Genomic DNA, 17,269 nt, shown 5'->3' with positions numbered 1-17,269 from the left:
GTATCCACCTCCACCACCGTTGCCAGCAGCCCATTCCACGCACTCACCAGCCTCTGTGTTTAAAAAAAACAACAACAAAAAAAACAACAGCTTTCCCCTGACATCTCCTCTGTACCTACTTCCAAGCAAGCACCTTAAAACTGTGCCCTCTCGTGTTAGCCATTTCAGCCCTGGGAAAAAGCCTCTGGCTATCCACACGATCGTCAATGATGATGCCTCTCATCATCTTATACACTTCTGTCAGGTCACCTTTCATCCTCTGCCACTCCAAGGAGAAAAGGCCAAGTTCACTCAACCTATTTTCATAGGGCATGCTCCCCAATCCAGGCAACATCTCATCTGCACCCTATCTATAGTTTCCACATCCTTCCTGTAGTGAGGCGACCAGAACTGAGCACAGTACTCCAAGTGGGGTCTGACCAGGGTCCTATATACCTGTAACATTAACTTATTGCGCTTGAACTCCATCCCATGATTGATGAAGGCCAATGCACCATATGCCTTCTTAACCACAGAGTCAACCTGTGCAGCAGCTTTGAGTATCCTATGGAAGGACTTGACCCCAAAATCCCTCTGATCCTCCACACTGCCAAGAGTCTTACCATTAATATTATATTCTGCTATCATATTTGACCTACCAAAATGGACCACCTTACACTTATCTGGGTTGAATTCCATCTGCCACATCTCAGCCCAGTTTTTCATCCTATCGATGTCCCACTGTAACCTCTGACAGCCCTCCACACTATCCACGACACCTCCTACCTTTGTGTCATCAGCAAATTTACTAACCCATCCCTCCACTTCCTCACGCAGGTCACTTTTAAAAATTACGAAGAGAAGGGGTCCCAGAACAGATCCCTGAGGCACACCACTGCTGGACATTTTTCTCTCCATATTAAACCATTTCATTGGGGTTAGCAAAGTGACCCACTGTCATTATTTGAGGCTAATACTGGACTCGATGGAGAAAGCTCACTCATTCAAAACCCTGGGGCAATAGAATTTGGATATGATTAGGTTGGCAGTCACAACTGAGTCCTTTTGTCATGCTGTTGTTAAAGTCTTGGATGGGCCTCTTGTGTGATACTCATGAAATCTTGATCTCACAACCTACCTCATGGTCTCTGCACTTTATTGTCTCCCTACACTGCCCTTTCTGTGTAACTGTAACACTTTATTCTACATTTTATTGTTTTTCACTTTATACTACCTTGAGTATGGATGGCATACACTCTATCCCAGTATGTGTGACAATTGTCATTTGACAATATGGTTACATTATCAATATTACCAATCATCTCTCCAGTCTGAAGAAATGATGAGGGAAGTCCGGCAAGCTGTGATTATGAGACCGTTAGACATAGGAGCAGAATTAGGCCATTTGCTCTGCCATTCCATCATGGCTGATTTATTATCCCTCTCAACCCCATTCTCTTGCCTTCTCCCCGTAACCTTTGACACCCTTACGAATCAAGAACTTATCAACCAACATTCCTTGGCCTCCAGAGCCGTCTATAGCAATGAATTCCACATATTCACCACTCTCTGGCTGAAGAATTTCCTCCTCATCTCTGTTCTAACGGGACATTTTCTGTTCTGAGGCTGTGCTCTCTAGTTCTGTATTCCCCCACTATAGGAAACATCCTCTCCATAACCAATCTGTCTATCCCAGGACACCACAGTGAATGGTGTTTACCAGTGTTTCTATCAACAGCACACTTGTTAACTGCAGAGTACCAGACGACTTTGTGATATTAATGTATTGTGAACTTTCAGTCTCCTTTTTGCAGATGTCGTTTAAAAAGAAACACATGTGCTGTGTGGCTACAAAGGATGTTCAAATCTCTGAAGGTTAGCTCTGGATGTGATAATGCATCCAAACCCAAGGATTTTTTTTTAACACATAAACTTACTGAGACCTGATAATGGGGCGGCCAAGAATAACACGTGCAGCCATTTCTTACCAAGAGCAGACTGAAGCTGTACACAACCTGTCATAGCTCAGCTCATTACATTCGGGCAGCATGGTAGCATAGCCTTTAGCGCAATTGCTTTACAGTGCCAGTGATCACTGATCGAGATTCCCACTGCTGTCTGTAAGGAGTTTGTATGTTCTTCCTGTGACCATGTGGGTTTCCTCTGGATACTCCAGTTTTCTCCCACGTTCCTTAGGTGTATGGCTTTGGGATAGTACGTTGTGGGCATGCTATGTTGGCGCTGGAAGCTCAACACTTGCTGGTTGCCTCCAGCACATTATCGGATTATGTTGGTTGTTGACCCACAAAACAACACATTTCACCATTTCAATGTAGATGTGTTAAATAAATCTAAATCTAAGCCTTTCACCTCTAAGCTAAAATTGATGTCCTCTAGTTTTTCACTGTTAGACATTTTGACTGGGGGTGGCGTTGGTGAAGATATTTACTGAATATCTATCTATGCCTCTTGTAACTTTATAAACTTCTATCGGTCTTTCCTCAGCTTTTGCCATTCCAGAGAAAGCCATCCAGGATTGTCCAGCCTCTCTTTTTAGGGCATACCCTTTAATGGACAGTGGAGAATTATTAGCAGAGGGGGATTTATAGTCAGGCAGTTGGATGCGAAGATGGTGGTTTGGATGGATGGACATTCAGATGCATAATCTCAGCTCAATTGTTGGATGAGTTTAGCAGGCAGACTCTCCTGCACAGAATTTGTCTACTTTTCCCACCTCCTTAGGAAAAAAAACAACATAATCAAGGACACCTTCCATCTTAGACGTTCTCTCTTCTCGCCCCTCCCAGTGGGCAGACGGTACATAAGCTTGAGAACATGTACCGGTACTACCAGTTTCTACCCCACCATTATCAGACCCTTGAATAGACTTGGGGACAACAGAATTGCCAGGCGGAGCTGACAGTAGCTCAATCTAACGATAAAGTAGACTACTTCAACTAAGCGGCCCAATCTGCTTTTTACTGGAGTGAGACTTTTTGACAGAAATAGCAGATTTTTCAATACTTCCGAGTCTAGACTGTAAGTTTCATTCTAACCTGGCAGATGAGATCAGATCAGCTGTTCTGGAATCTGCCCACTAACACCACTCTCCAGTATTAACATGGTCCTCTCCAAGTCCAGTTTAAATTGAGGTAAGATTTCATGCCATATTTGACTATGGCATCGAGAAAACTGGTATGGTTACCAGGTCAGATAGTGTAGACTTGGGAAGGATGTTTCCTATAGTGGTGAAGTCTAGGGCAAGAGGGCACAGCGTCAGAATACAAGGATGTCCCTTTAGAGCAGATGAGGAAGAAGTTCTTTAGCCAGAGAGTAGTGAGTCTACGGAATATATTGCCACGGATGATTGTGGCGGCTAACTCATTGGGTATATTTATAGCAGAGGTCAGAGCTTCAAAGATTAAGTGGAGAAGACAGGAGAATGGGGTTTAGAGGGATAATAAATCAGCCGTGATGGAATGGGGAAGCAGAATTGATGGGCCGAAAGGCCTAATCTGTCCCAGTGCTTAATGGTTATGGATATGATTATTTTTCCAAGAATTTTTACTATAAACTCAATTCATCATGAAGGACCTTCATCATCCGTGACATGCCTTCTTCTCATTACTACCATCAAGCAGGAGGTACAGGAGTCTGAAGACACACATTCAACGTTTTAGGAACAACTTCTGCTGCACCATCAGATTTCTGACTGGTCCATGAACTCTGCCTCACATTTTGCTCTCTATTTTTAATATACATTTTATTGTGTAGTATTTTTAATGCACTACATTGTACAGCTACCACAAAGCAACATGTCAGTAATAATAAACCTTATTCTGATTCCTTTAATTACTCAAACTGTGAAATATCTGAACATATCATGTCCATTTAACAGAGGACACAGACAATGGTGTGATTTGTACTTGGGTCTCCTTGCAACTGTGAGGATTTCTTCCCATATTCCAAAGACACAAGTTTAGGAAGTCACGAGGCAAGATATGTTGGTATTGGAGGCATGGTAGCAATTACCGCTGCCCCTGGTACATCCTTGGTCTGTGTTCGTCGTTGATGCAAGTGACACATTCTACTGTATGTTTTGATGTACGTGTCTTCTTACATTCATGATAAGCCTGTGGTTTGAATGGCAGACAATCAAAATATGCAAGGTCTACTGTCGAGAAAAAATTGTGCACTTTGTATAAGCAGAGATTCACATTTATCTCTTTTCCCTCTTCAGGTCATCTCAAGGGTAATTTTATATTAAAGTTTCAAAGTGCATTTATTATCAACAAATGAACAAATTATACAATCTTGAGATTTGTTTGCTTACAGGCAGTCACTCAGATGTAAACACTGCTTTGAGTTTCCTGTTCATACTTGTCAGTACATGTACGCAAGGGGCGATGAGAAACCTTCCTGTGGCAGCATCACAGGCACACAACATCAGACGAGCAGTGTTCACAAGAAAAATATAAGTTAAACATAAATTATATACAATTTTTAAAGAAAGAAGTAGAATAAAAGGAAACAGTCTATTTTAATGCAAGGTGATCACAGTGTTGATAACAATTGTGTTTGGGGTTTTGTGGGTTCATGAACTGAAGAATTGAAGAGAAGTAGTCGTTCTTAAACTTGGGGTTCAGGCTTCTGTACCTCCGACACTGTGGAGGCTGCAAGAAGATGGCATAGCCTGGATGGTGGGGATCTTCGATGGGTGTTGCCTTCTTGAGGCAGTCGGTCTTGTAGATACTACCAGTGGTGGGAAGGAATGTGCCAGACGGAGTTCACAAGTCTCTGCAGCTTCTTACCTCCCTGCATATTCTAACTGCTGCACTAGACCATGATACAATCAGTTATTAGTGTCAGACATGTAATAGATGGCACACACTACACACATTGGTGATGGAGGGAAGGTGAATGAGATACCAATTAATTAGGCACCCTTGTCCTAGATTATTTAGAATAGATCCAAAAACTTGATTTCACATGAGGTACATTCTTTACTAAGTGCCCAATTCTTCTCCAACCATGCACAAGCTTTCTGTTAGCAGGTTAGGTCTTGCTCAGTCCTGACCAGCCAGCGGCTTAAAATGCAGTCAGTCAAAATATAGAAGGGCTGTTAGAACATAGAATAAACAGTGCTGGCCCTTTGGTGCACAATGTTGTGCTGACCTTATAACTTACCTTAGCCATTCTCTCCTACATAACCTTTCTTTCATCACTTCTAAGGATCTGTTAAATCTCTCTAATGTATCTGTCTCTACCACTATCCATGGCAGCTCATTCCACGCAGCCACCAGTATATTTAAAAAAATATATACCTCTGACATATTCCCTATACTTTATTCCAATCACCTTATAATTATGCCTGCTCTGTTGGCAGATATAAAATCAAGTCGATCTGTTTATCCGGATAACACTTACAGTATTCTCAAACCTTCTCATTTACTTAAATGCTGGTTTCCAAGTTTAATTTTCCCATGGTTCAAGCAAGTACTTCAAAAAGTCTGGAAATAAAGTTGTTTCTTTCTATAATGGGAACATCACTTCCAATTTAAGCACTTGTTGTGGCTCTTTGAAATCTCAAAATAATTTCCTGTTCAGTTCTGGATGGTATGAAATGGTAAAGAGCGGAGTTTGTCCTAGATGTGTGCACATGCTGTTCACAAAATAAACACTAGTTTGGACTGTAACTACTCGAAATGAAGTTGTAGAACTTCACTGAGGAAGGGAGGCTGGAAAATAAGCTATCTTGTGTTACTCTGAAAGTAGTCCAGTCTTGCATTCACCCTGAATGCAGTTACTATTATTGCTGCAAAATGCTCTCAGTGGCTACTTGTGTCTAACCTCTCCTTAACTGAACTTCAGATTTTCAATTTGTATAGTATCACTGTAGAACAGATCAAGAAGATACACTGTGGCCACTTTATTAGGTACACCTGTACACCGCTCGTTAATGTAAATATCAAATCAGCCAATCATGTGGTAGCGACTCAATGCATAAAAGCATGCAGTGATGGTCATGAGGTTCAGTTGTTATTCAAGACTGGATATCAGAATGGAGAGAATGTGATCTAAGTGACTTTGACTGTGGAATGATTGTTTGATGATCTCAGAAACCGCTGATCTCCTGGGATTTTCATGTATAACGGTCTCTAGGGATTACAGAGAATGGTGCAAAAACAAAAAAACAACCAGTAAGTGGCAGTTCTGTGGACAAAAATGTGTCGTTAATGAGAGAGGTTAGAGGAGAACGGCCAGACTGGTTCAAGCTGACAGGAAGGTGACAGTGACTCAAATAAACATGCATTAGAATCAGAAACAGGTTTAATATCACTGGCATATGTCATGAGTTGTGTTGTTTTGAGCAGTACGTTAAAATACATAATTTAAAAAACTGTAAATTACAATTAGTATGTTAAAAATTAAATTATATAAGTAATGCAATAAGAGAACTGGTGATAAATTAGTGAGCTGGTGTTCATGGATTCAATGCCCATTCAGAAATCGGATGGCAGAGGGGAAGAAGCTGTTTCTGAAGTGTTAAGTGGTATCTTCAACTTCTGTACCATCACCTTGATGTTAGAAATGAGAAGATGGTATGTCCTGGGTGATGTGGGTCCTTAATGATGGATGCCACTTATATGAGGCATTGCCTAGGTGGGGCTGGCTGAGTTTACAACTTTCTGCAGCTTTTTCTGATCCTGTGCAATGGCCCTCCATACCAGACAGTCATGCAAACAGAATATTCTCCATGGTACATCTGTAGAAACCTGTGAGTGTCTTTGGTGACAGACGTACCAAATCTCCTCAAATCCCTAATAAAATATAGTCATTATCATGCATTACTTTTAATTGCATCAATATGGTGGGTCCAGGATAGATTTTAAGAGATGTTGACATCGAGGATCTTGAAGCTGCTCATCCTTTCCACTTCCCTGATCCCTCGATGATGACTGGTGTGTACTCCCTCGACTTCTCCTCCTGAAGTTCGCAATCAACTCCTTGCGCTCAACACGATTCAGCCAGCCGTCTATCTTGATCCAGTATGCCTCCTTGTCAGCATCTGAAATTCTGCCAAGAATAGCTGTGTCATTGGCAGATTTATAGACGACATTTGAGCTATGCCTTGTCACACAGTCGTTGGCATGGAGAGGGTAGGACAGTGGGCTAAGCATGGATGGCTGAGGTGGACCAGTGTTGATCATCAGTGAGGAGGAGATGCTACCTGCACTGACAGTGTTCTCCTGGTGAGGAGGTCAAGGATTAAATTGCAGACGGAGGTACAGAGGCCCAGGTTTGGAGCTTGTTCTTTAGGACTGAGGGTATGATTGTGTTGAAGAGCTTCTCTGAATGCACGACAAGTCAAACCTTGAAGTGGATGGGCTACAACGGCAGAAGGCCATGAATAAACACTCACTGGCCACTTTATTAGGTACAGTTAATAAAGTGACCACTGAGTGTAGATCACAGCAACTAAGTAGGACCTATAGCCTATTGAGTCCACAGTGACTATAAATGACCAGATTTTACAGTAATCCTTCTCTAACTCCCCATATTTTCATCTACTCCCAGAAGCAGCGACGGAGTGAACAGCCAGCACCTTTTTTCTGGAACAGCAGTGGCTTACACCAGTGGACCTCCACTTGAGGTGAGTGGAGGGGGATGTCAGAGGTAGACTTTTTTTTCACAGAGTGGTGATGGTGTGGAATGCACTCCAGGGGTGGTGATAGGGGCTAATAAATTTGGGACGTTTAAGGGACTTGTAGACAGGCATATTGATGATAGAAAAATGGAGTACTATGTGGGAGGGAACGGTTAGATTGATCACGGAATTAGTTTATATAGGCCAGTGTAACAATGAGGCTGGAGTTTATGATAATACTGTCTAGTGAACCTGATTCTGACTGTATTAACTCTCTCTGAGATTGTAACGTTGTGGGGAATATTGCCTAGAGAATTTTTTGGTCACCCTTGATGAAAGAGTCATGGGGTCCTTCACATCCATTCAACCGGATATCTGGGACCTCGATTTAGTGCCTTCAAGGTTTGGCCTTTCCAGCATTACATTGTCCTTGAGTGGCCCAGATAAATGGTCTCAAGCAGAAACATTGACTTTCCATTTCCACTTGGAAGGTGTTCCAGAGGTTAAGGATAGAGTCAAGTAAACTATTGCTGATGGGGATCTTCTGAGAACTTGGACCATAACACGTTAGGAGCAGAATTAATATTATCTAATCTGCTTTGCCATTAAATCCTGCTGAATTTTTAAAACCCTATTCTCTCCCCTTCTCTCCATAACCTTTAACCTTCTTACCAAGAACTCATCAATCTCTGCCTTAAATCCACCCAATAACTTGGTCTCCACAGCCCTCTATAACAATGAATTCCACAGACTGGCCACCGTTACCTCCCCTTCCTGCAGATCCTAGGTGCTCTTACTAATGGAAGCCTTCTCTCCATATCCAGGCAGTTCAGTATCAGGTAGGTTTCAATGAGATCCCCACTTCATTCCTCTAAACTTCCTGGGATCATTCTTATGAACCTTCTCTGGACAGTCTCCAGGGCCAGCACATCTTTCCTTGGATGTGGAGCCCAAAATTGCTCACGGCACTCCAAATGCCATCTGATTAATGCCTTATAAAGAAAATCTGAGAGTGGACAGAAGAGAGAATTAGAGTAACACTGAGATTCTGGAGAGTTGGCAAAAATTTAATTTCAACACAGCACAAAAGACTGCACAAAATCAACAGTGAATGTTAGGAAGATTTTTTAAAAACTCAATGGCCAGGTGACCAACACATGTCCAAAACTTTCAAAAATAGAGATTCAGGTCAGAACTTTTAAATGAAATGATATCTGACTCCCCAAGAATAATTGGCTTGTGAATTGTGTGTGACAGGACCCAACATTAAATTGCAACATGTATTTTGTGTACATAGTAACCTGGTTACCCAGACAACATGGTAAAGGGAAAATATTTTCTTAGTGTCAGTGAGGGTCTGACCGATTTCTGTGCCAGTTACTCCTCTGGCTTCTTCCAGCAAGAATTTCTTTCAGACACGAGTAGGATTTTCCAACAGAAGGCTTGTGGAGTTTTTTTTCTCGCAGCAGGCATCTTATTTCAGAGAAATAGAGAAAAAAAAGGATACAAACAAGGTGTCCACAGACAGCTCAAGCCATGATGCATTTCTCTTAATGTGCTGATCACTCAAGTTGTGTATGGCGTAACCCACGCACAATAAGTTTACCCATCTGCGCTGCAGAAACATTGTAGAAAGTAAGAATTAGGACAAATAATTGTTCAAACCTGATCCGCCATTTGTCAAGATGATCACCTCAGCTCAGTGTTCCTCCAGCCATCCTTTAATATGCAGAAATACACTGAATGGCGGCCCATGGCCTCCTCTCCTGCACTGATGTGGAGCAACACTGCATATTCCTACTGGGTAGCCGGCAGCCTGACAGCATGAACTTTGATTTCTCTAACCTCCAGGAATTTCTCCTCTTCTCTCCATCCCCTCTTTTCCCATTTGCCAACTGTTCCCTCTAAGCTGTGCGGGTGCACGGCCACACAATAACTGAAATGCTGCTGTGCATGTAGAGTTCGTTGCTGTGCAGCTGGGATTTTTTTTTACCATTTAAAGTGCTGCACAGTCTACAGGCCATATTTCCTGCTCAGAGCAAAGGTTGGGTCATGCAGCTGTTTAAAAAAAAATTAGACATAACATTGACTTCCCTCTTAACTGTTCTCTTCTGCTCACTTGCCCATCACCTCCCTCATTTATCCTCTTCCTGTGGCCCTCTCTCCTCTCCTCTTCATCTCTTTGCCATTTCCATCTACTCTTCTTACTTAGTATCCCCTCTGCATCCATCGCCTTCCCCTCACCTGTCCACCTACCAATCTGAACTCCCCCCCCCCCCCCTCTCTCCACCTTCTGATTCTGGCTGTTTCCCCCTTTCTCTCCAGTTGCGATGAAGGGTCTTGGCCCGAAATGCAGACTCTTTATTCCATTCCATAGATGCTGCCTAACCTGCTGAGTTCCTGCAGCATTTTGCAGGTTGCAATATAATGAACAACAAACGCAAGAGATTCTGCAGATGCTGAAAATCCAGAACAACACACACAAAATGCTGGAGGAATGCAGCAGGTCAGGCAGCGTCTATGAAAAAAATACTGTGCGTTCCTTTCCTCAGATGCTGCCTGACCTGCTGAGCTCCTCCAGCATTTTGTATTTGTTACAATACATTGAAAGGACTCAGTCTCTAAATCTCCCATCTGTCCTGGGCAGAGAATTCCAGATTCAATTCCCTCTGAGCAGTATTATTTTTTCTAAATGGCAGGTCCCTTATGTAGTGCTGAGGCTGTGTAAGACATTGGTCAGACAGCACTTGGGTTATTGTGAGCAGTTTTGGGCCCCTTATGACAATGATTCCGAGAATGTAAGGCTAAACCTATGAGGAATATTTGATGGCTCTGAGCCTATACTTACTGGAGTCTAGAAGATTAAAGGGGGATCTCATTGAAACCTATTGAATATTGAAAAACCTCGATCAGCCGTTTTTTAATGCCATGGACACATACCATTAACCAAGGGGGTCCATGGACCCCGGGTGGGGAACCCTGGCATAGATAGAGTGGATGATCCTATAGTGGGAGAGTCTGGGACCACAGGGCACAGCCTCCGAATAGAAGGATGTTCCTTTAGAACAGAGATGAGGAGGAATTTCTTAGCCAGAGGGTGGTGAATCTGTGAAATTCATTGCTACAGACAACTGTGGAGGCCAAGTCATTAGGTATATTTAAAGCAAAGGTTGATACTTTCTTAATTACTAAGGGTGTCAAAAGTTACAGGGAGAAGACAGGCAAATGGGATTGAGAGGGATAACATATCAGCCATGTTGAAATGGCAGAGTAGGGTCGATGGTCCGAATAGTCTGATTCTGCTCCCATGCCTCATGGTCTTGTCCCGAGGCAACAGTTTTCTGGATCTGAAATCTTCCTTTGGTCTGTGTGCAAGGAGAATCAGAGCTCTCTTCACAACTGATCCCATCACCCATCCAGCCACCACCTGATGCACCATCATAACTCTCGGAGACGGGAGGCAAACGATAGGCTTTTATTAGCTGCAAGAGACCACCACACAACATCCTGGAGACTGAGGGAGGAGCAGTGCCTCCAATCGCCTTTATACAGGGGTCTGTGGGAGGAGCCACGGGAGCAGTCAGCAGAGGGGCGTGTCCAGACAGGTATATGTAGTTCACCCCCCCCCCCCCCCACTGTTTTAAAGGGAATGAAATTGATGTTACATTCTCACTTCCAATTAGAATTGGAAATGGTAGCATTGTGCTTGGGTTACTGGATTAGCAGTCAGAGATCTGGACCATTGACGCAAGTTCCAATCCCATCACAGATGCTGATGAAATTGAATTCAAGCAGGACGTATGTCTGGAAATTGAAGAAACTGTGTTGGTATTGTTAACCATGAATGCACTGAAATGACAAAAAACAATTACCAAGTAACGTCCATCAGACAGAGGATTAGGTCATTTAGCCCATCGAGTCTGTTCCACAGTTCCATCGTGGCTGATTTTTTATCCCTCTCAAATCCATTCTCCTGCCTTCTCCCCATTACCTTTGACCTCCTTACTAATCAAGAACCTATCAACCACCGCTTTAAATACACACAATGAGTTGGCTTCCACAATCGTCTGTGGCAATGAAATCCACAGAGTCACCACCGGCTGGCTAAAAAACTGCTCCTCATTGCTGTTCTAGAGGATTGTCCTTTTATTCTGAAGTGATATCCTTCACCCACTCTTCACTGGGAATGTAGATCGGGTTAATTCACACAGTCTGCTTTCCAGGGATAGGCAATCAAGAACTTGAAGGTACAAGTTTAAGGTCAGAAGGGAGAGATTTAATAGCAACTTTTTGACAGAGGGTGATCGGTATATGGATGGAGCTGCTGGAGAACATGGTTGAGGCAAATACATTAACAGCATTTAAAGGTACTTGAACAGGTGCGTGGATAGGAAAGGTTTAGAGGGATGTGGGCAAATGGGATTAAAATACAGACATCTTGGTTGTCTTGGATCAGTTGAACTGAAAGGCCCATTTCTGAGCTGTTAACCTCATCTGCATTTTGTACTGTTGTGTAGCATAAACATCTATGAACAACACACACCATATGCTGGAATAACTCAACAGGTCAGTCAGCATCTATGGAGAGGAATAAGCCATCACTGTTTCACAGAACAGAACATTACATTACAGTACTGTACTGGCCATGATGTTGTACCGACCTTTTAACATACTCTAAGATAGCCCTCCATCTTTCTATTATCTATGTGCCTAACTAAGTTTCTTAAAAGCCCTTACTGTATCTATCTCTGCCACCACCCAGAAGGGTGTTCCATGCACTGACCATTCTCTGTGTTTTAAAAATCCCTCACTTTGACATTCCCCCCCACTTTCCTCCAATCACCTTAAAATTATGCCCCCTTGGATTAGCCATTTCTGCCCTGGGAAAAAGTCTCTGGCTGTCCATTTAATCAATGCCTCTTATCATCTTGCACACCTTTATCAAGTCACCTCGCATGTTTTTTCGCTGCCAAAGACCGAGACCCTTCATCAAGACTCAAATTGTTTATGAACATCTATGATTTGATTTGTATGTTGCTTGTACAGATGCTCCTCCACTGGGGGAGGGAATGATGACCAGAAACAAACACAAGCAGCAAAGCCTTTCATAAAGTAATTCCAACTCTTAAAGCATCTCTACCATTGTAACTTCAAGATAAGCATAACAATGCAGTCATGATGATAACTTCTGTAGCAATCAGCATCCTGTGAAAGGAGTTGTTGTGTTGTTACTAAAGTATGGAGTATAAAGCATATGAGATTTTTATTCCATTACCAAAGCTGGAGTTTTGGCAACTACAACACATTCTTCTGTCTGTTAGCTCCACTTCCTTACAAATTGGCTCCTAATCTCAGAGAAGCCATCTGTGATGTGGGAGATAGCAGCTGGGAGGGGAGTGCAGGAGACAAGGGAATCTCCTTCATTTCTGATTTGAAGTGGGATGCAAAAATATGGGAGAGTAAATCAGTTTGCTAGAGTTAGAATTAGAGACTGATCTGCTCTCGAGTTTGTGCTCCTGTTTCCATGTTGTAGTCCAAAAGGAGACTATTCAGGCCCTTGAGTCCATGCTAACTCCTGAGAAAATAATCCCAGTGCCATGCTCTCATACTTCCTCTTCCTCCGTGCAAATTATTCTCTCAAATGCTTGCCTAATCCTCTTTCAAAGACACAGATTACACCTTTGCTCTGTCGATACAAGCGTAAAATTAGTTTTTTTGTGCAGTAATACAGTACACACATAAAATATACTATACAATGAGAAATATATATATCTGTGCAATATATTATATAGAGTACTGCATGTACATAATTATATATTGTAAAAAAGGTAGTGCAAAACTAGTGAGGTAGTGTTCATGGGGTTTATTGCCCTTTCAGCAATCAGATAGCCAAGGGGAGTAGGCTGTTCCTGAAGTATTGAGTATGTGTCCTCAGTCTCCTGTATCTCCTCCCTGATGGAAGCTGTGAGAAGAGGGCATGTCCTGGGTGATGGGGGTTCTTAATGATGGATATCACCTTCTTGAGGATTGCCTTTTGAAGTTGCCCTCGATGCTGGGGGGCTCATGCCCATGACGGACCTAGCTGAACTTACAACCCTCTGCAGAATTTTACGATCCTGTGCAGTGGCCAGACGGTATTACAACCAGATGGAATGCTCTCTATAGTACATCTATAGAAATCTGTATATCTGCTTATGCCGGCAACATCATCAAGAACCAATAAACACTACAATGAGTTAAAAGCAGTCATAGATGTGTGTATACCCCACGATATAATTCAAAGTCTTCCCAACCAGATAGCCTGGATGAACCATGAGATTGGAATCTGCTGAGGGCCACATCAGTGGCGATCAGGTCTGGCGACCAAGTAACATGCAAGAGCTCCAGGTACAATCTCCAAAGAGCCATCTTGCATGTGAAGTGGCAATTCTGGACCAAACTTGAATCACAGAAGGATGCTGGACAGCTGTGGCAGGGCTTGAATGCTATCACCTCCTACAAAGTGAAACCAAGTGACATACGATAGGTGACAACAAGGGTTCACTCCCAAATGCTTTTTTATGTTCACTTTGACTGTTAAAACATGAAGGCACCTTCACAAACTCCCACAGTTCTCAACGACTCTGTGACTTCAGTCTCTGAGGCTGATGTGAGAGTGTCCTTCATGAGGGGAACAAAAGGAAAGTATCTGGTCAGGTGGATACCTTGCCAAATACTAAAGGCCTGTGCTGAAAAGCTGGCTGGAGTATTCACCAACATCTTTAACCTCCTGCTTCAGCAGTCTGAGGTATTCACCTGCTTCAAGCAGGCTTCATTATACCGGTGCCTACAAAGAACGGGGTAACCTGCCTCAATGACTATCGTGCCCTAGCACTTAAACCTACTGTGATGAAGTACTTTGAGAGTTTGGTGATGAAACATATCAACTCCTGCCTAAGAAGCAACTTAGATCCACTCCAACATGCCTACCGTCACAACAGGTCAACAGCAGATGTTGTTTCAATGGTTCTTCACAGAACCCTGGAACATCCAAACAGTAAAGATGCATACATCAGGGTGCTCTTTATTGACTAAATTTTGACATTCAATTCTACCATACGCTCAAAAACTAATCAATAAGCTTCAAGAAAATGAATTTCCAAGTTGTGTATGGTCACAAAGTGTACTTTGATAATCAATCTTCTTTGAACTTTGAGCTTTGTTAAGAGAAAGAGAATCCTTTCCACAGCCCTGACTAATGTTTAAGAATTTTATTTGGTGACGGCTCTACCGCTCTAGTGAGAGAAAATTGGTTGCCACCATTACTGCATTACTGTTCAAGAATAATGCACTAAGTTTGTAGTGCTTCTGGATGAAGATGGACCAGTGGGAAATAATCTCAGGGCATAAAACGGACAAACCAATCCTCATGGAGGGATCAAAAGTGGAGAGTGAGCAATTTCAAGTTCCTGGGTTTCACTATCTCTGAGGACTTAACCTGGGTGCAACATATTAACACAGCTATAAAGAAGGCAAGACAGTGGCTATATTTCATTCGGAATCTGAGGAAATTTGGTTTGTCAACTAAAACACTTAATATACCACAGATGTACTGTGCAGAGCATTCTGACAGGCTGCATCACTGGCTGGTATGGGAAGGGGGGCTACTGCACAGGATCAAAATAAGTTGCAGAAATTTGTGTAAGTTAGTCAGCTAGCCTCTGTTGTATTCCAAGACAACTTCAAGGAGCAGTGCCTTAGGAATGTGGTGTCTATTATTAAGTACCTCCATAACCCAGGACTTGTCTTCTTTACATTGTTACCATTGGGAAGGAGGTACAGAAGCCTGAGACACACTCAACGATTCAAGAATAGCTTCTTCCCTTCTGCCATCCGATTTCTAAATGGACATTGAACCATGAACACCTCCTCACTACTTTATTTGGTTTTTTTTGCACTAATTTTGAATTGAACTATTTATTAGACATATACTTTCTGTAATTGAGTATTTTTTCTATATTTATTTATCATGTATTTAATTGTACTGCTGCCTTAAAGTTAACAAATTTTATGACATATGCCTGTGATGTTAAACCTGATTCTAATTCTGACCAATGAGAGTTGAGGAAAGTGTAATCCAAATCACCTTGCTTGGAACTTGTGAGATCTTTCAATGAGGACATCTGTATAAGGGCAAATGCAATCCTACTAACCTTCATCACTGTTGTCAGTCACATTTAATTCTACAGAGAATTTGTGTTAGAGATTTCCAGATATGGGCTTTTGGCTTCTTTTCTTGGGAGAGGCTGCCTTATGGAGGCCAGGAAAACAAACAATCTGAAAATTGGTCAACACAAGAGTTTCTGTGGACGCTTGAGATCTTAAGCAACACACACAAACTGTGGGAGGAACTCAACAAGAACTCAGGCAGCATCCATGAAGGGGAATAAATTTCCTTTCCAGTCATATTGAAGGGTCTCAGCCTGAAACATCAGCTTGACAATTTGAGGCATATATTGAGCGGATAGCCAGAGATTTTCACTGGGTGGAAATGGCTAATACCAGGGTGCATCAGTTTAAGGTGATTGGATTTTTATACAGAGTGGTGGTTGCATCACCCTTCCCTCCTATGCAGCCCTCCATTAAGAGATATGAGGTACGTCGTATCTCTTACTATCTTTTCTTCCAGTTAGTCCTGACAAAGGGTCTCGGCCCAAAATGTCGACTGTACTTCTTCCTATAGATGCTGCCTGGCCTGCTGCGTTCCACCAGTATTTTGTGTGTGTTGCTTGAATTTCCAGCATCTGCAGATTTCCTCATGTTTGCATTTTTTAAATCCTAGTAATTCTCCTCTGTACATTCTCTAAAGTTTCCATTTCCTCCCTATAATGAGGCGACCAGAACTGATCACAATATTCCAAGTATGGTCAAATGAGGGTTTTTGAAATTATTGAAAAATAATATAGACATGGGAAAGGTAAGCCCTGGGACATTGCTTCGAAGGAAATTCCACATGGTTTCCTGATGATAGTCATCCTTCAATTAGCATCAGTAAAAAATGATGATCACAGTGCTGTTACTTGCTGAGTTCCCTCCATGACAACAGTGACTAGGCAGGGTGCCACAGTACACACAGTGGTTAGCGCAATGCTGTTACAATTTGAGAAGATTTCAGAGCTCAACTCTGGCATGCTCTGTAAGGAGTTTGTATGTTCCTCCAGGTGCTCCAGGTGATGGGAGCATGGGATTCCTCCAGGTGCTCCGGTTTCCTTCAGTCCAAAGATGTACCAGTTGGTAGGTTAATTGGTCATTGGAAATTGTCCTGTGGTTAGGTGAGGGTTAAATAGATGGGTTGCTGGGGGTGTAGCTCATTGGGCCAGAATAGCCTGTTCTGAGATGTATCCCTAAATTTTAAAAAATATAAGTTGACATCAAAGAGTATTTCTCTGGCTTTAAAGCACATTTGGATGACTTTAAATTGTAAAGGGCACCATTATCATACAGCCTTTACCCCTAATGGCTTTACTTCAAGTGAACTGAATAACAGTGGAATTGGATCCAGAGGCATGGGCAAGCATTCTCCATACCTAAAACCATCTATTATGAAGTTCAAAGTTCAAAGTAAATTTCTTATCAAAGTATGCTACCTTGAAATTCATTTTC

The 17,269-nt window shown here is 42.3% G+C and overlaps 1 long non-coding RNA gene across 1 annotated transcript in view; it reads left to right on the top strand.

Moving 5' to 3' along the window:
• LOC140740108 (uncharacterized) overlaps positions 1–17,269 on the top strand; it is a 51,324-nt gene that overhangs the window by 26,208 nt on the left and 7,847 nt on the right. Inside the window, exon 2 of the long non-coding RNA XR_012101798.1 lies at positions 7,558–7,633. This is a non-coding gene — a long non-coding RNA (uncharacterized lncRNA). The remainder of the gene's footprint in view (positions 1–7,557; positions 7,634–17,269) is intronic.

Source organism: Hemitrygon akajei, chromosome 16, assembly GCF_048418815.1.
Source record: "Hemitrygon akajei chromosome 16, sHemAka1.3, whole genome shotgun sequence".
NCBI lineage: Eukaryota > Metazoa > Chordata > Chondrichthyes > Myliobatiformes > Dasyatidae > Hemitrygon > Hemitrygon akajei.
This window is presented reverse-complemented; position numbering and strand designations above follow the sequence as displayed.